General features: G+C 38.8%; 1 protein-coding gene across 1 annotated transcript in view; it reads right to left on the bottom strand.

Annotated features, from left to right (window-relative positions):
* The window catches only part of LOC127456347 (astrocytic phosphoprotein PEA-15-like), a 62,018-nt gene extending 49,943 nt beyond the window's left edge, over nucleotides 1–12,075 (bottom strand). The window contains exon 1 of the mRNA XM_051724797.1: nucleotides 11,821–12,075. The gene's annotated coding sequence lies outside the window, so the exon portion shown is untranslated. The remainder of the gene's footprint in view (nucleotides 1–11,820) is intronic.
* Nucleotides 12,076–19,187: the final 7,112 nt, after the last annotated feature.

Raw genomic sequence — 19,187 nt, 5'->3', positions numbered from 1 at the left:
AAAGAGCGCATGTTTCTGGACTCTACAGGTGCTACTATTGTTAATGCCGTTTAAATCAAATCAAATCAAATCAAATCACTTTATTGTCACACAGCCATATTCACAAGTGCAATGGTGTGTGAAATTCTTGGGTGCAGTTCCGATCAACATAGCAGTCGTGACAGTGATGAGACATATACCAATTTACAATAACATCAAATTAACACAACACAATTTAAACATCTGTTATACATAATTACACTCAACTTAAAACATCAAATTAACACAACACAATTTAAACATCTGTTATACATAATTACACTCAACTTAAAACATCAAATTAACACAACACAATTTAAACATCTGTTATACATAATTACACAACTTAAAACATCAAATTAACACAACACAATTTAAACATCTGTTATACACAATTACACTCAACAATATACAAATAATAACATACACTGTACAGTATACAATATGCTGTTTTTGTTTTTTTTTTGTTTTTTGTTTTTTACTATATAGATACTATATAGATACACATTATTCAATAAAAATTAAAATATATATGAAAAAAGTATATATATAGAATGTACAGTATTGTACTGTATTGACATTCAGGCTGTCGGTTGATAGTCAGTTGTTAAGAGAGACATAATATAATGACAGTAATATAATTTATGACAGTCCGGTGTGAGATAAAAGAGTAATAAAGTGCAGGGCTGATGTATTTTGATCGTGGGAGATCAAGAGTTCAGAAGTCTGATTGCTTGGGGGAAGAAGCTATCATGGAGTCGGCTGGTGCGGGTCCTGATGCTGCGATACCGCCTACCTGATGGTAGCAGTGAGAACAGCCCATGGCTCGGGTGGCTGGAGTCTCTGATGATCCTCCGAGCTTTTTTCACACACCGCCTTGTATATATTTCCTGGAGGGAGGGAAGCTCACCTCCGATGATGTGTTTGGCAGTTCGCACCACCCTTTGCAGTGCTTTGCGGTTGTGGGCAGTGCTATTGCCGTACCAGGCGGAGATACAGCCAGTCAGGATGCTCTCCACAGTGCAGGTGTAGAACCGTGTGAGGATGTGGCGGTTCATTCCAAACTTCCTCAGCCGTCTCAGGAAGAAAAGGCGCTGATGAGCCTTCTTCACAACGACTTCAGTGTGGACGGACCATGTGAGTTCCTCAGTGATGTGGACACCCAGGAACTTGAAGCTGCTGACTCTCTCCACTGGTGCTCCATTGATGGTGATTGGACTGTGTTCTCTGTCTTTTCTCCTGAAGTCCACCACAAGCTCCTTTGTCTTACTGACGTTGAGGGAGAGGTTGTGCTCCTGACACCAGTGTGTCAGAGTGTGCACCTCCTCTCTGTAGGCTGTTTCATCATTGTCAGTGATCAGACCTACCACCGTCGTGTCATCAGCAAACTTAATGATGGCATTGGAGTTATGTGTTGCCACACAGTCATGTGTGTACAGGGAATACAGTAGTGGGCTGAGAACACAGCCCTGTGGGGCTCCAGTGTTGAGGGTCAGTGATGAGGAGATGTTGCTGCCTATTCTAACCACCTGGCGTCTGCTTGACAGGAAGTCCAGGATCCAGCTGCACAGCGAGCTGTTTAAGCCCAGAGCCCGGAGTTTCTCATCTAGCTTGGAGGGCACTATGGTGTTGAATGCTGAGCTGTAGTCTACAAACAGCATTCTCACATAAGTGTTCTTTTTTTCCAGGTGGGAGAGAGCAGTGTGTATTGTAGATGCAATGGCATCATCAGTGGAGCGGTTGTTGCGGTAAGCAAACTGCAGCGGGTCAAGATTGAGTGGTAATACAGAGCAGATGTAATCTCTGATTAGTCTCTCAAAACATTTGCTGATGATGGGGGTCAGAGCAACAGGACGCCAGTCATTTAAACAAGTTATTTTCGATTGTTTTGGAACAGGCACAATGGCGGATGTTTTAAAGCATGTGGGGACTACAGACAAAGAGAGGGAAAGGTTGAAAATGTCCGTAAAAACACCAGCCAGCTGGTTCGCGCACGCTCTGATGACGCGGCCCGGAATGCCGTCTGGACCCGCGGCTTTGCGGATATTCACCCGTCGGAAGGATCGGGTTACATCCGCTACAGAGACGGAGAGTGAACTAACCTCTGTAGCTTCGGCCGCGAGAGCTCTCTCCGCGAGGGCGGTGTTATTTCCCTCGAAACGAGCATAAAAAGTATTTAGCTCATCCGGTAGAGAGGCAGCGGTGTTCATGGTGGAGTTTTTATTCCCTTTAAAGTCCGTGATGATGTTAATTCCCTGCCACATGCTTCTAGAGTTGGTGGTGTTAAACTGTCCCTCAATCTTACTCCTGTACTGGCGTTTTGCTGTTTTGATAGTTTTTCGGAGGGCATAACTGGCTTGTTTATGCTCCTCCGCGTTCCCGGAATTAAAAGCGGAGGTCCGCACATTAAGTGCCGCACGAACATCGCTGTTGATCCACGGCTTCTGATTCGGATAGATTCGCACAGTTCTGGTCGGAATCACTTCCTCTACACACGTTCTGATGAAACACATTACGCTATCAGCGTAAAGCTCGATGTCGTCATCAGAGGCGGACCGGAACATCTCCCAGTCCGTGCGATCAAAACAGTCTTGTAGCGTAGAGTCTGATTGGTCCGACCAGCACTGGATCGTTCTGAGGGTGGGTGCTTCCTGTTTCAGTTTCTGCCTGTAAGCGGGCAGAAGCAGAATGGAAGAGTGGTCCGATTTGCCAAATGGTGGGCGGGGGAGGGATTTGTAGCCATCCCGGAACGGAGAGTAGCAATGGTCCAAAACCCGGTCCCCTCGTGTGTTGAAACTAATGTGCTGGTGATATTTTGGTGCGACTGATTTTAAACTGGCTTTATTAAAGTCCCCGGTCACAATGAACGCGGCCTCAGGGTGTGCGGTTTCCTGCTCACTTATACTCCCATACAGTTCCTTGAGTGCCCGGTCTGTGTCGGCTTGTGGGGGAATGTACACAGCTGTGATAATGACCGCTGTGAATTCCCTCGGTAGCCAGAATGGTCGACACAGAAGCATAAGAAATTCCAGATCAGGAGAACAGAAAGACTTGATGGAATGTACGTTCCTCTGATCACACCAGGATTTGTTGATCATAAAACATACACCACCTCCTCTAGTTTTACCTGAGAGGTCTTTCGCTCTGTCCGCTCGGAGCATGGAGAACCCCGTGGGTTCAATGGCTGAGTCTGGAATCTCCGCAGACATCCAAGTTTCCGTAAGGCAGATAACGCAGCAGTCCCTCGTCTCTCGTTGGAAAGAGATCCGCGCTTTCAGCTCGCAGAGCTTGTTATCCAGAGACTGAACATTTGCCAGTAGAATAGTGGGTAGCGGGGGTCGATTTGCGCGGCGTCTTACTCTGATGAGAACGCCGGCTCTGTTTCCCCTTTTCCTCCTGCGTTTCCGCGGCCGTGCTGCCCAGACAAAGGGCTCCGCTTGCGTGTTTGTAAACAGCGGGTCGGCATTGAGGAATGTGAAGTCCGGTTTACGGTGTGAGATCGCTGAGCCAATGTCCAAAAGTGTTTGTCTGTCGTAGACAGACAAGTGTTTGTCTGTCGTAGATTTAATCGGGAGATATTAAAAAAAGTTGTTTGAATTACACCACATCATGTAACTCGCTTTATTACTGAGATGCCAATGCCTGGCAGAGACTGAGAAGCTGCCGCCGTGAACGATAATAAGGACCGTTTCACAGTTTGTGCTGTTTTCCCTTTGCTTTGTCACGTGTGAAATGCCACATTAACAGTACAGTACACAAACGTTTCATATTTGCCATTAGGGCTTGGCGATATGACAATATATATCGTGGTGATGATATAAAGTGTCAACTGATAGAGATTTTTCTATATCGTTTATATCGCGGTAAGTAAATATTCATGTGCGCAGCGTGGGCTTATCTATCCGTGTGCAGGGCCGAGAGAATTGAAGAAACATGGACAGGGTTTTTCCGGCATTTAACATTTTTCTGCAGCCGTCCAAGCAAATTTAATGACCTTCATTGTGCGTTTGGAAATATTCTACTCAATTGAAACGCGAATGTTTCACGAGCGAGATCGCTCACGCTACTCAATCATTTCTGACCCAGGAAAACCCCAAATGGAGAAAGAAATCTCCACAGAATGGGACGACTCCCAAACAGGTCAAGAAAATGAAGAGGAGCTTGTTATTAAAACATGTGCGACATCTGTGGTTCGCACAACGATAATCACTTGTAATACAAGCAATCTGTTTCACCACCTCAAAATGAAGCACACAAAAGAATATTATGAAAGCCAAAAGATGAACTCAGCATTAATTCAGTTATTTATTTATTTATTATGCAAGATGTGATATTTATTTGATATTTATTTTCTTCAAGAAGTGTTTATTTTCGTTGGATTTTTTTTTTTACTTATGTTTCATTTTCTTTCTATTTTTTTCTTCTATTTCTTATTTTCTTTTTGCATTGATTTGAGAAGATCTTAAGTTTCTTGAGCAAAGTTTATAATAATAATAATAATAATAATAATAATATTTATAATAATAATAATAATATTGGCCAACAGCATTACAAACTGAAATTTGGCATACTTAGCGTTTTGGTAAGGTTGATTTTTGAAAACAAGTACTTTGACATTGTTTGCCTTGAGGAAAAGAACAAGTCGTTTTAATTTATAAAGTATTTAATTCACTGATTGGAGTTCCAAAAATAGGCATGACATTATGGTTATTTAATATATAAACCAATTTATTATTGATTTTACTATATTGTGATATACTGTATATCGTTATCGTGATATAAAATGACTCATTTCGTGATATAAGATTTTGGTTATATCGCCCACCACTAATCGCCATATCTCTCCCATTGCATCAGTCTTAACTGCTGAATCAAGTTTGTTGTCTTACAACACTATGCCAGTATTCCCCACACTCCGTGATGCCATGACAGCGCTGCTGATGTCTTAAAGGAGCCACGTGTCTTTTGCGAGATGAGTAATCGGTTTATGCGATCGGCCAAATTACGATCACCGATCGAGTCATAGGATGTGAATATCAGCCGATACTGATCAGTGGTTGATCGATCGGAGCATTCCTTGTAAACAATAAATATGTAACTATATATGTGCAATGTAATATATGCAATTTCAAGACATCATATTTATTGATGGAATACGTTAAATTTGTACATTTTAAAAAGCTAAAATGTGACCAAAATGATGAAAAACAACGGTCAATCTTGATTTCATGTTGAATTACTAACCATCATTTACAGTGAAGTGCTACAACGTCATGAGATCTGCTGTGAATGTTGTTCAGCTGGAAACAGAGCTGTAGAACAGACACTGCAGAGGACAGAAGAAAGATTGAGCTCGACCTTGTGAGTGAGACCGAATCAGATTTGAAATTGCATGGTCATTATATGACTTAGGGGATGACTGAACAGCCTGACTAAGACTTTGCAGAGAAAACACACACACACACACATACACACATATATCCACAGCAAACCTGAAACCCAAAATGGATCTTATGTAACAGCACTCAAGAAGAGACTCCTACTTTTGTTTGTTATGCAACTATTAACCCAAAATATACATTACAGTGGTCCAACAAAGTATTTGGACCCTTAAACCACACTTAAAAATTTGAATTTTGTTGAATTAAACAAAATATCTGGAGCTTTTCTCAGAACTAACTTTACTTTTTTGGAGTCATTTTTGTTCAATGACTTTTAATCAACTTTCGATTTTTAGTGGATATGTGAAGTGAGTTCCCCTCAAGTTCACATAGGTGTCCTAGCAGAGTAACCAAAGGTGGAGTTCAGCACATTAACTATGAACATGTTGGTGTTTAAATACATGTGTCTATATTTTGAAGACTAAAGGGTGGCCCAAAAAAAGGGGCCACTACGTTTGATTGCTCATATCTTAAAAATACATAAAGGTGTTTGCACGATTTTTGTCGTATATCTACAGATTTTTGTAAACAACAAATCGTGACCAACAAATAAATAAATAAGTAAACATTTTGGCCCAAAATGGCGAAAGAGAAGCACCTAAACTATTTACATATTTATTTATTTGTAGCAAGTTGTTGCTCACGATGACGTCACAGTGACATCACTTTGTTGTTTACAAAAGTCATAGAAGTATGGGCGTGATTTTTGACCCCACACTGTTGTTTGACACCCATGTACGTAACATCTCTCGCATTCGTCCCGCAGTTCCCAAGATGCAGAGACTGTAATACATGCTTTTGTTAGATCATGCTTGGATTATTGCAGATCTGTTTTAACATGACTTCCAGCTAAAGCACTCTCACGACTACAGTATGTTCAGAACTCTGCCGCGCGTCTCCTCACACATACTAGAATATCAGCACGCATTACTCCCATACTCAAGCACCTGTTGAATACCGCATATGGTACAAGATTCTAATTATCACCTACAAGGCTCTTCATAATCTTGCCACCCAATATTTATCAGACCTTCTCAAGCGTTACTCCTGTTATTTGGTTGCTTCTAAGTCTAGATTGTCTTCCATGGGTGGTAGGACTTTTAGTGTTATGGCCCCTAGAGGTCACCTCCTATGAATCCTTCAAAAAGCTGTTGAAAACTCATCTCTTTTCTCTTTGCTACTCTCGTGCTTGAGGTTAATGATTACTTCATCAACTTTTTTTGGAAACCTTTATTTTATTTTTTGTTCTGTTCTGTTCTGTTTTTTTTTTTTTTGTTTGTTTGTTTGTTTTTCTATTTTGTTTTGTGTTTGCTTTGTCAGTATGATTTTTGGAGTATTTGTCATGTCATCTTTGTAAAGCGACCTTGAGTATTTGAAAGGCGCTATATAAATAAAACGTATTATTATTATTATTAAACCTAATAAACTTTTTTTGTGAAATATTTTGCTTAAATGTTCCCTTTAATTGTTTATAAATTGGGTTCTTTAATGACTAATAACTAATTTACAAATGCCTTATAAATCATTAATAAGCGGTTATAATAACATGTATAAAAAGGGCGACTTTCATGCAATACTTACCAAATAGTGACTATAACGTTTTAACTTACACATTATAAATGCTTAATAAATACAATTCTGCAAACTTCAAACAAACCCAGGAAGAGCACCAGGACCTCAGGGGAAAACAGTGGCTGGAGGTTTGGCTTGTTGTTGGTCTAAAGTTTCTATTAAACAAGGTTTCCAGCAACAACTTTGCTTTCTGCCAGCAAACAATTGAAACACTCCTGACACACACACACAGAGGAAAAGGGCATGAGGGAGGTGTATTTTGGCTGAGCTGCCTCCTTTCTTCACCACAGGCAAAACACAAATCAATATGTAAGATATGAGGGCAGAGAAACTGTGCACCAGGTGCAGGAAACACACACACACACACACACACACTTGTGTGACTGTCAAATAATGCTTCTGTTTTTTTCCACATTCACACTCTGGATCCAATTGGTTTTACTTCCTTCAAGGGAGAAGAAAACATGTGTCGTGAGAGGAACAGGGAAGCACTACAGTCCAAGAGGAAGACATTATAATGAGTTAGTCCAGACCGAAAGCTTCTGCAGCAGTTTCTCTGAGCCCTTGTGAAACTCATTTAGCTAAAAACACAAACTGCTAGTCATATTTTGGAGGGTTGGTGCCAAAAACAGTCTTCATCATTGTAGGAATTTCAGAGGAAGTTATACACATCTATGCCCAGATCTTACCCAGACAACGTTGTTTACTTATACTGTATGTATGCAACATTTATATATATACACACTCACTTAACACTTTATTAGGAACAACTGTACACATACATATTCATGCGATTATCTAATCAGCCAATCGTGTGGCAGCAGTGCAGTGCATAAAATCATTATTCCCTGTTATAATAAGGAGCTTCAGTTAATGTTCACATCAACCATCAGAATGGGGAAAAATGTGATCTCAGTGATTTGGATCATGGCATGATTATTGGTGCCAGACGGGCTGGTTTGAGTATTTCTGTAACTGCTGATCTCCTGGGATTTTCACACACAACAGTCTCTAGAATTTACTCTGAATGGTGCCAAAAATAACAACTAAAAAAAAAAAACATTCAGTGAGCGGCATTTCTGTGGACAGAAATGTCTCGTTGATGAGAGAGGTCAACAGAGAATGGCCAGACTGGTTCAAACTGACAAAGTCTACGGTAACTCAGATAACCACTCTGTACAATTGTGGTGAGAAGAATATCATCTCAGAATGCACAATACGTCGAACCTTGAGGCGGATGGGCTACAACAGCAGAAGGCCATAATTGGGAACTTTATTAGGACCATAGTGTTCCTAATAAAGTGCTCAGTGAGTGTACACAGGGCCGTAACCACCAATATTCAGAATAGTGGCCAATCATTATGGGTTTTTCAATTGCAGATTCTGAAACATTTACATCTGGTGCCAACTAATCTGTAATGTTTGGTAATACATTCTTGAACATATATGAAAGCAAAATGTGAATAAAAAGTAAGTCTGACAGAGACTCAAAAAACAACACAACTTTTCAGTCAATGTCAGAAATTAAGGAGGGGTTTAGGGTAAAAAAACAAACAAAAAAAAATTCACCACAAATGTCTCAAATGAATTATTCTGTATTTTTATTGATTTCGTAGGGTAAGAGGTAATGCATTTTTAATCTTGAGAATTTGTATTAATGAATTAACTGAACTGACATATTTGACATAAATGTATTTTTAAAAATTGCTCCTTAAAGTAAAAGTATATTCTCTGACACTGGTTTCAGTTAGGAATTGGGAATACACCGCCATTATTGAACACAACCCTGCGCAAACATTCTAAAAATCACTGTTCTATGATTTGGTTTCGTCATAGTTGTGTGACAGCTCAAATAAAGCGATCCAGCGTGCACATTCCGCCGAACTGGGGTTAGAACACTTGACCACGGTCCGCAGGTTACCCGAGTCCCGGTTCCGTCCCAGCAAACTCAATTACGTTCTTAAAACGTTCTGTGTTTACTGGAGTGAACCCAAAGAGATAGTGTAGCAGCTGTGTGCCACGATGAAAAGAAAATTCGAAATGAAACAAAAACCATGGACGATTAAAGTAAAATAACTGAATAAGTTAATAAGGTGTGTACAACACAATTAAACCAGCCTTTAATAGATAGATAGACAGACAGACAGACAGACAGACAGATAGATAGATAGATAGACAGAAAAGACAGACATACAGACAGATAAATAGATAGATAGATAGATAGGTAGATAGATAGAAAAGACAGACATACAGATAGACAGACAGAAAGACAGATAGATAGATAGATAGATAGATAGAAAAGACAGACATACAGACAGATAGATAGATAGAAAAGACAGACATACAGATAGACAGACAGACAGATAGATAGATAGACAGAAAAGACAGACATACAGACAGATAGATAGATAGATAGAAAAGACAGACATACAGATAGACAGACAGACAGATAGATAGATAGACAGAAAAGACAGACATACAGACAGATAGATAGATAGATAGATAGAAAAGACAGACATACAGATAGACAGACAGACAGACAGACAGATAGATAGATAGAAAAGTCAGACAGATAGATAGATAGATAGATAGATAGATAGATAGATAGATAGATAGAAAAGACAGACATACAGATAGACAGACAGACAGATAGATAGATAGATAGATAGAAAAGTCAGACAGATAGACAGACAGACAGACAGACAGATAGATAGATAGATAGATAGAAAAGTCAGACAGATAGACAGACAGACAGACAGATAGATAGATAGATAGATAGATAGAAAAGACAGACATACAGATAGACAGACAGACAGACAGACAGACAGATAGATAGATAGAAAAGTCAGACAGATAGACAGACAGACAGACAGACAGATAGATAGATAGATAGAAAAGTCAGACAGATAGACAGACAGACAGACAGATAGATAGATAGAGAGATAGATAGATAGATAGATAGAAAAGACAGACATACAGATAGATAGATAGATAGATAGATAGATAGATAGATAGATAGATAGATAGATAGATAGATAGAAAAGACAGACATAAAGATAGACAGACAGACAGACAGATAGATAGATAGAAAAGCCAGACAGACAGACAGACAGATAGATAGAAAAGTCAGACAGACAGATAGATAGATAGATAGATAGATACAGTAGACAGATAGATAGATAGATAGATAGATAGATAGATAGATAGATAGATAGATAGATAGATAGATAGATAGATAGAAAAGACAGACATAAAGATAGACAGACAGACAGACAGATAGATAGATAGAAAAGCCAGACAGACAGACAGACAGATAGATAGAAAAGTCAGACAGACAGACAGATAGATAGATAGATAGATAGATACAGTAGACAGATAGATAGATAGATACAGTAGACAGATAGAAAAGACAGACAGACAGACAGACAGATAGATAGATAGATAGATAGATAGATAGATAGATAGATAGATAGATAGATAGATAGATAGAAAAGACAGACATACAGATAGACAGACAGACAGACAGATAGATAGATAGAAAAGCCAGACAGACAGACAGACAGATAGATAGAAAAGTCAGACAGATAGATAGATAGATAGATAGATAGATAGATAGATAGATAGATAGATAGATAGATAGATAGAAAAGACAGACATACAGATAGACAGACAGACAGACAGATAGATAGATAGAAAAGTCAGACAGATAGATAGATAGATAGATAGATAGATAGATAGATAGATAGATAGATAGATAGATAGATAGAAAAGACAGACATACAGACAGACAGATAGATAGATAGATAGAAAAGTCAGACAGATAGACAGACAGACAGACAGATAGATAGATAGATAGAGAGATAGATAGATAGATAGATAGATAGATAGATAGAAAAGACAGACATACAGATAGATAGATAGATAGATAGATAGATAGATAGATAGATAGATAGATAGATAGATAGAAAAGACAGACATAAAGATAGACAGACAGACAGACAGATAGATAGATAGAAAGAAAAGACAGACATACAGATAGACAGACAGACAGACAGATAGATAGATAGATAGATAGATAGATAGATAGATAGATAGATAGATAGATAGATAGATAGATAGATAGAAAAGACAGACAGACAGACAGACAGACAGACAGACAGATAGATAGATAGATAGATAGATAGATAGATAGATAGATAGATAGATAGATAGAAAAGCCAGACAGACAGACAGACAGATAGATAGATAGAAAAGTCAGACAGACAGATAGATAGATAGATAGATAGATAGATAGATAGATAGATAGATAGATAGATAGAAAAGACAGACAGACAGACAGACAGACAGACAGATAGATAGATAGATAGATAGATAGATAGATAGATAGATAGATAGATAGATAGAAAGAAAAGACAGACAGACAGACAGACAGACAGACAGACAGACAGATAGATAGATAGATAGATAGATAGATAGATAGATAGATAGATAGATAGATAGAAAAGACAGACATACAGATAGACAGACAGACAGACAGACAGATATTTATATAGATAGATAGATAGATAGATAGATAGATTAAAGTATTGTAGGATTAAAGTGATACTATCGTTTTCCATTGTACTTCCATAAATAATAATAAATAAGAATTATTCATATTTATATCCTATGGTATTTACTCCTATAGGTATTTCAAAAAATAACATGGTTCCTGTCAACATGGTAGACTAACAGGGTACTGTTTTGTTTTGTTTTTTAATTATTATTATTATTTTGATCCGTGACTTACTGGTGATGCTCCCGGTGTGCTGATGAATGAGATCCTCTTCGCGCTTCGGTTGCCCAAATACAAAGTCCAGCTCAGCACAGAGTCAAAACATCAGCAAAAACCATCAAATCTAGTGTGTGTTCTGCGAATATGTGTGATGAATTCAGTGAATTAATACACAAATGTGCCACGGTTTGATCCGGGAAACTTTGTGAGTCCGTTCACTCGCTCGTGACCGCACGTTGCTGACTGTCTCGCCGGTTTGAGAATGGAAACGCCTTTTCCTCCCTATAACCCCCTCTCTCTCTCTCTCTCTCTCTCTCTCTCTCTCTCTCTCTCTCTCTCTCTCTCAAAGCCGCACATACACAAACACACACATTTTTCGGGCCTGATGTCACTTTGCTATCCGGTCAGATAATCCCTCCTCCTTTCTATTCCACACAATCCCACATCCTCATCATCCTCATACAGTATGAATCTCTCTCTTTCACTCAGTGCTTTAAATCTCATTTGCAGTTGGCAGAACTGAATTGAGCGACCTTGCCTATCTTTATTATTATTTTAGAATATAATTCTAAACAACAAATAATTCTAAAAAAATGAGTGATGTGGAATCCAGCGGTTTAGACTCATGGGGAGAATGCACTTTATTTAACCACATGAGGCAGTTAGAAGGACATGGCCAGTTTATATTTCACACCAAAAGAATATTAAGGACTATTGTAATGACAATATTTGATGCAATATACCTAAATTATAATCTTTCATGTCTTTATTGAACATATCCGATTAAACATTCAAAGTGCTGCGGAAAAAAGTAAGTGAACCCTTGGATTTAATGACTGGTCGATCCTCCTTTGGCAGCAATAACATCAAGTGTTTCTGGTATCTGCTGATTAGACCTGCACAACGTTCAGAAGGAATTTTGGACATTTCTTCCTTACAGAACTGCTTCAGCTCAGCTGTATTCTTGATGTCTGGTGTGAACAGCTCTCTTGAGGTCATTCCTCAGCATCTCTATTGGGTTAAGGTCTGGGCTCTGACTGGGCCACTCCAAAAGGTGGATTTTCTTTTTTGTAACCATTCTGTAGTGGATTTACTTCAATGTTTATGGTCATTGTCCTGCTGCCTGGTCCAGGACCCGAAGCAGCGAAGCAACCCCAAATCATGATGCTCCCTCCACTGAAATAATGTTTTCATGTTGGTATGTGGTGCCTTTTAAACTCCATACGTAGTACTGCATGTTCTTCTCAAAAAATTAAACCTTAGTTTCATCAGTCCACAAAACATTTTCCCAGTAGTGTTGTGGAGTGTCAGTGTGGTCTTTGGCAAACTTCAGGCATGCAGCAATGTTTTTGTTGGAATGCAGCGGCTTCCTTCGTGGTGTCCTGCCATGGACACCATACCTGTTTAATGTTTTCCATATAGTAGACTCATGAACAGAGATGTTAACCAGTTCCAATGATTCCTTCAAGTCTTTAGCTGTCAATCTAGGGTTCTTTTTTACCTCATTGAGCATTCAGCGGTGTGCCCTTTGAGTCATTTTGGCTGGACGGCCACTTCTAGGGAGAGTAGCGACAGTACTAAATCATCTCCATTTATAGACAATTTGTCTAACTGTGGACAAATGAAAATCTAAGCTCTTCGAGATAACTTTGTAACCCTTTCCAGCTTTATGCAAAGCAACAATTCATGATCGTAGGTCTTCTGAGATCATAGGTCTTCAGCAAATGCTTCTTGTGAATAGCAAACTCAAAATGTTTGAGTGCTTTTTATAAGTCAAAGTAGCTCTAACCGACACCTCCAATCTTATTTCATTAATTGATTGCCAGGTTTGCCAACTCCTGACTCCAATTAACTTTTATTAATGATATTAGCCTAGGGGTTCACATACTTTTTCCAACCTACACTGTGATTGTTTGAATGATATATTCAGTATGTACAAGAAAATACAATAATCTATGTGTTATTAGTTCAAATCAGAGTGTGTTTGTTCAATATTGTAACTTAGATGAAGATCAAACCAGATTTTAAGACAAATTTAAGCTCAAGTGCAGGTAATTCCAAAGGATTTGTTTTTCATTGAATCAATTTTGCTCTGTTGGCATCAGACATACAAACACACTAAACTTTGAAATGCTGATGATGTTTTATGGTCATCATTAAATCTCACAGCTCTCTTGAGACTCCAGATCTACCACCAAATACACATCCCAATATTGAATGCAAGGTCATGAAAGTTTAATACACTGGAAATCCAAATTGTGTGTCTGAGCATTAAGAAGTTTAAAACAGAAAAGGATTTCAGGACTTTATTAAAAGAGAGAGAGAGAGAGAGTTAAACACAGTTAAACAGTGCAGTGTGCAAGGCCTGTGATATTTGCATATCTGAATATATGTGTCAGCAGTATGGCCGTTTTGTGGAAATTTCATAGGCGCTGCTTGGAAATGCAAATTCTCACTGTTGAAGAGACTAAAGTTCATTAGTATTAATGTAGTATTAACACACTCGCTTCAACAAAGTTAGCTTTTAATTTGCTCTCTGGAAGGGATTTGTAAGTGGAATGGAGGATTTAATGTGCCGCTGTGCTGATGGTGGCATTCCGCCATGCTGCCATGACCCAGATTGGGTCGACTCACATCACACGTGTGCGTCTGAAAGGAAAGCCAGCTGGATCTCACCTGCAGATGATGCACAAATGAGATCTTTGCATCAAATCATCAGAACGCAGACAGTAGCCACTGTTGTAATGTGTTTATCATGTGCAGTCGTAATGTACATTATTTATTTACTGTGGCTTTATGCCTGTTTTCAGTTTGTGTGTTGTAAATTTGCTCTCAACTCAGGCTGTTCATGCACAAAAATATATGCAAACACATAGAAACAAACAAAACATGCATGCAAATGAGTGTTGTGAAAAATGCTCCCTCTAATTTTTTACAGCACTGAGCAAATAAAAATGATAGATCAAAGTACTGTGTGTGTGTGTGTGTGTGTGTGTGTGTGTGTGTGTGTCTGTCTGTATGTGTAACCATGTTTATACTACATAGTGGGGATCAAATGTACCCACAAGGATAGTAAAACCCAAGAAAACCTACCTTGTGGGGACCAGCCAGTGGTTCCCATGAGGGAAATGGCTTAGTAAACATACTAAACAATGTTTTATTGAAAATGTTAAAATGCCTACCACCCCTGGAGTTTGCTAGTTCGCTAGTTCGAATCCCAGGGCGTGCTGAGTGACTCCAGCCAGGTCTCCTAAGCAACCAAACTGGCCTGGTTGCTAGGGAGGGTAGAGTCACATGGGGTAACCTCCTCGTGGTCGCTATAATGTGGTCAGTTCTCGGTGGGGCGTGTGGTGAGTTGAGCGCAGATGCCGCGGTGGATAGCGTGAAGCCTCTGTGTCTCTGTGGCAATGCGCTCAACAACCACGTGATAAGATGCGTGGGTTAATCATCTCAGAAGCGGAGGCAACTGAGATTCGTCCTCCGCCACGTGGATTGAGGCGAATCACTACGCGACCAGGAGGACTTAAAAAGTGCACTGGGAATTGGGCATTCCAAACTGGGTAAAAAAGGAAAAAAAAAAAAAAAAATATGTAAAAATGCAAAAAGGTTTCTGTGAGGGTTAGGTTTAGGGGTATGGTTATGGTTAGGGGATAGAAATTATCATTAGATCTGTATAAAATCCATAAAATGCATGGAAGTCTATGGAGAGTCCCCACAATGATATAAAAATATGGTGTGTGTGTGTGTGTGTGTGTGCGTGCGCGCGACTTAGGAAACGCTCTAATGGGGAAGTTCTCTCTCCCTGTCACAAGACCGGCTCGGAACAGAGAAGAAGTAGACTCACATAAGAACTTCTAAAAACATCCTGTGGAAACACACTGACAAAGAGCAAAAGCACAAAAGCAAGAAAGAAAGACAGAAAGAGAGAGAGGGTGTTGAAGTTTTTGGCACTTTTCACAAAGACAGTATCCTTTAAAGTCCCATTACTTATTTAAAGCATTAGAGACATACAGATAATTTCTCAAAAATGCAAATTTTTGTGTAAACTATTATATACAGTATGTAAGATAAAATATGATCTAACAAAAGATTAAAATAGCATGAAAGTAGCTTGTCGTAAACATGTAAAATGTCTGAATCCCCCAAACAATTAAAATCATACAACAATGTCTCAGTTGACCAACACAGTCTCAAAATAATTCTTACGAGATAGCAAAATCATAAGATATCAACATGATCACACGGGAAATCGGCATGTTGTTTCCGAGAGATCAGGTACCCTAGGATCAGCCGCGTTGTGCCGACTCACCAATGATCATCATCTCCTATCAGACGTTTTTGCATCTGCTCCTATGTGTTTACCTTTCAGTGTGGTGTGACCGGAAGCACGTTGCATCAGCAGCATGGGATGAGAGACCAAGGTTCAGATCCCACATTGAAACCAGAAAGTGATCAAGTTCGCATAATCACTGAAGAGCACGATTTGGAGGTTGCATTTTTCCCTCTAACGTTAAATTGTTACTCACTGATGGTTAGTCTTATGTCTGGGGTCGGGGTTGGGGGTTCAGTTTATAAAATATGCATTCCTCTTCACTGTTAATCTCATTTAACAACTCGCTTTTGGCGCCCCTCCGTGGACATTTCACCTATAAAATGGAGCTCATATGTGGCCATACACCCAATAACACTTACCACTTTGGCCACTGGGGCACTGTAAGCACAGACCGATTTTAGCTAAAGAAAAGTCAACCTTCTTTTTCTGATTTCACTTTGAGATCAGTCTGAAGATATAGTTATTTTCCTATTAAAATCATGGTTAGGTTTATGCTTTGGGTAACAGGTTACACTTTATGGTTAGGTTTAGGTTAGTGGGTAAACATAGTAAAAATCATAACAACATAATTTGTTGGTTTGTTTCTTTTTCTCTGTGGAAGTAAAACCTGTATGTTTTTGTACGAGCCACCTTTTCTGATTTCTTAATATTTCACCAATTTACACTATATTACAACTTATCGTGAGACCCAGTTGTGGTTGACATATTCTGTTCATTTGATTTTCAATTTATTAATTACGTGTATAACTAAATTTATTTACTTAAAAGTCAGCATGAAATCAAAACTGACCCTATTTATTTTATTGATGCATGCTACTGGACTTATTGTGAAAGATTCATCCATGAATATTCGCTATATTATAAAAATAAATTTTGACCTCGCAATCTTTAATCAAAATGTCATAACTTGCTCTTCCAGTGAAATGACTGACTCTGCTGATGTATGCAACTGGTAATCAGTTTTAACCCCGCCCCTCCAAGGGTCTTGTAAACAAACCTGCCATCAAAGCAGCTAATGCAGAGATGAAAATGTGTATTTTCGGCTGTTTTCCCCCAAAACTCCCATTACTTATCCCAAACTTCCTTAGTTACTGTACATGCCAGCTGGCTTGAATTTACATTTCGAAGAAGGAGGAATAACGGAGAATTTGCGGTTGTGTTCAAGACAATTTACGCTTGAATTGCTGAGGTGATCACTGCCAGAGACTATTTAACAGAGACGGGCCACTTCTGTTTAAATTAATGGGAGAAATTGGAACACCCAACAGTCAATGGATGTAAAAAGGAAGTCCCGCCTTACAGGTAAAAGAGCCAATCACCTTTTAGATATAAATATTGCCTGTCAATCAACTTGCTAACGTGCATGCACATTAGTTATACAAGCCGGGAAAATTGCGTGTTTCAGTGTAATATGAGGTAGAGAAGCGCAATTTATAATTCCAATATTATCAGATTTTATTGCTGATTTGAAATATGTTCTTTGATCGTAATCTTGACCGATGGTGTTCCCCCATTCAAGTAGATATGAGCTGCACTAGCATGACTGGGAATAGTCTCCCGAGAGCGTTCCAAAGATGGCTGACAGTGGACTGACTTGCTAGAAAGACTTTGTCATTACTGAATACAACTGGAGTTTATTAATATTTTTAAATGCAGATATCTTGGGATGTACAGCACGATTAAGTGTTTTTCCCCTTTATATTAGTGGATTGTGATTCAAAATATTGAAATATTGTGATCTTTTACTTGCTAGTTTCTCAATGGCTACAGCCTCTTCATAAGCAAAGACCCTGATGTGCTATTATCAGTGTGTTGAGATTGCAGCTCAATTTCCCCGGTAACCGGCTCTGGCTTGAGCAGCACGTTGGAAGGGGTGTGTGTTTGTCTGTGTCGACTGCAAACTCGCATTCAGATCTGCCTCCACCCCGGTATGTAACACCCACCTTTCACAATTCAATCAACAGCCAATGGATAAACTCAAGTCCCCATCCCAAATTTTTTTCTTGTTCGATAAGCTGTTTCACTCAGAAATACATCACAATACGGAAGTCGGTCACAACTTCCGTTTCATGCCGACTTTAAAACTAAAAAAAAAAAAAAATTTGTTTTGTCCCACAAAACAATTTTGTATTGCACAATATTTTCCCATTACTACCCTATATTTTCCCATTACAAACACTGGGATACTCGTTAACACCTAAATGCATACTTCAGGTCATTATTGACCCAGGAACTCATTCCACCACCTTTACTTCATCCATGTTTTGGAGTTATGCCAACAGATCTTTAGTATTCTTCAACCTTTCCCTTATGAATACTGTAACAATAAAAACAATTTTAAAAAAATACAAGAAAAAGCAAAAATTACGAAAATTACATTTTTTTTTTTTTTCAAAAGTGTATAGAGTCTTTCTTGACTATATAAGTTTACTATCACAGAATATCTATTTTTGTTTATTACAAGACAAATGAAAACTATATTCAAATTGACTGCATACGTCAACTATAAAGAAACATTTGGTCTCAAACTAGCAACCTGGTAGTTTAATTTGGGCTAAATGTGCAACCCTGTCCCTTGAATCGCTGATACCCATTCTGGCACATGTCTGTGTCATCTGATGGTTCTGGAAAGCTCTGTTCTACTGGACTCATTCAGTGATGTCGCTGAAAGGGACTGGCTGTTGTTGTTGTGTGTGTGTGTGTGTGTGTGTGTGTGTGTGTGAATGGGTGGAGAGAGTCAACAGAGTGAAACAAAGAAAGTGCAGAGTCATTTTACCCCCTCTCTCTCGCTCTCGTTTCTCAGTGAAAGATTGTCAATAAAAGAGCTGTAGCTCAAACTGTGGTAAAAGAAGTGCTGAAACATTTATCAGATTGGACTTTTTTTAAACAAACCAAAGCCACATTGGAATTCAACAGATTTAGGGGCAGTCACACTAGTTTTTGAGTATGCAAAATTATTTCAGACACGCAACAGACCAGGATATGATATCTTGTGCGAGGGCTTCAGGGTTAAACAAACAATAAATCACAAATTATAAATAATATAATA

This window comes from Myxocyprinus asiaticus, chromosome 2 (genome assembly GCF_019703515.2).
Source record: "Myxocyprinus asiaticus isolate MX2 ecotype Aquarium Trade chromosome 2, UBuf_Myxa_2, whole genome shotgun sequence".
Taxonomy (NCBI): Eukaryota; Metazoa; Chordata; class Actinopteri; order Cypriniformes; family Catostomidae; genus Myxocyprinus; species Myxocyprinus asiaticus.
The sequence above is the reverse complement of the archived record's forward strand: the minus strand, read 5'-3'. Positions and strand labels throughout refer to the sequence as shown.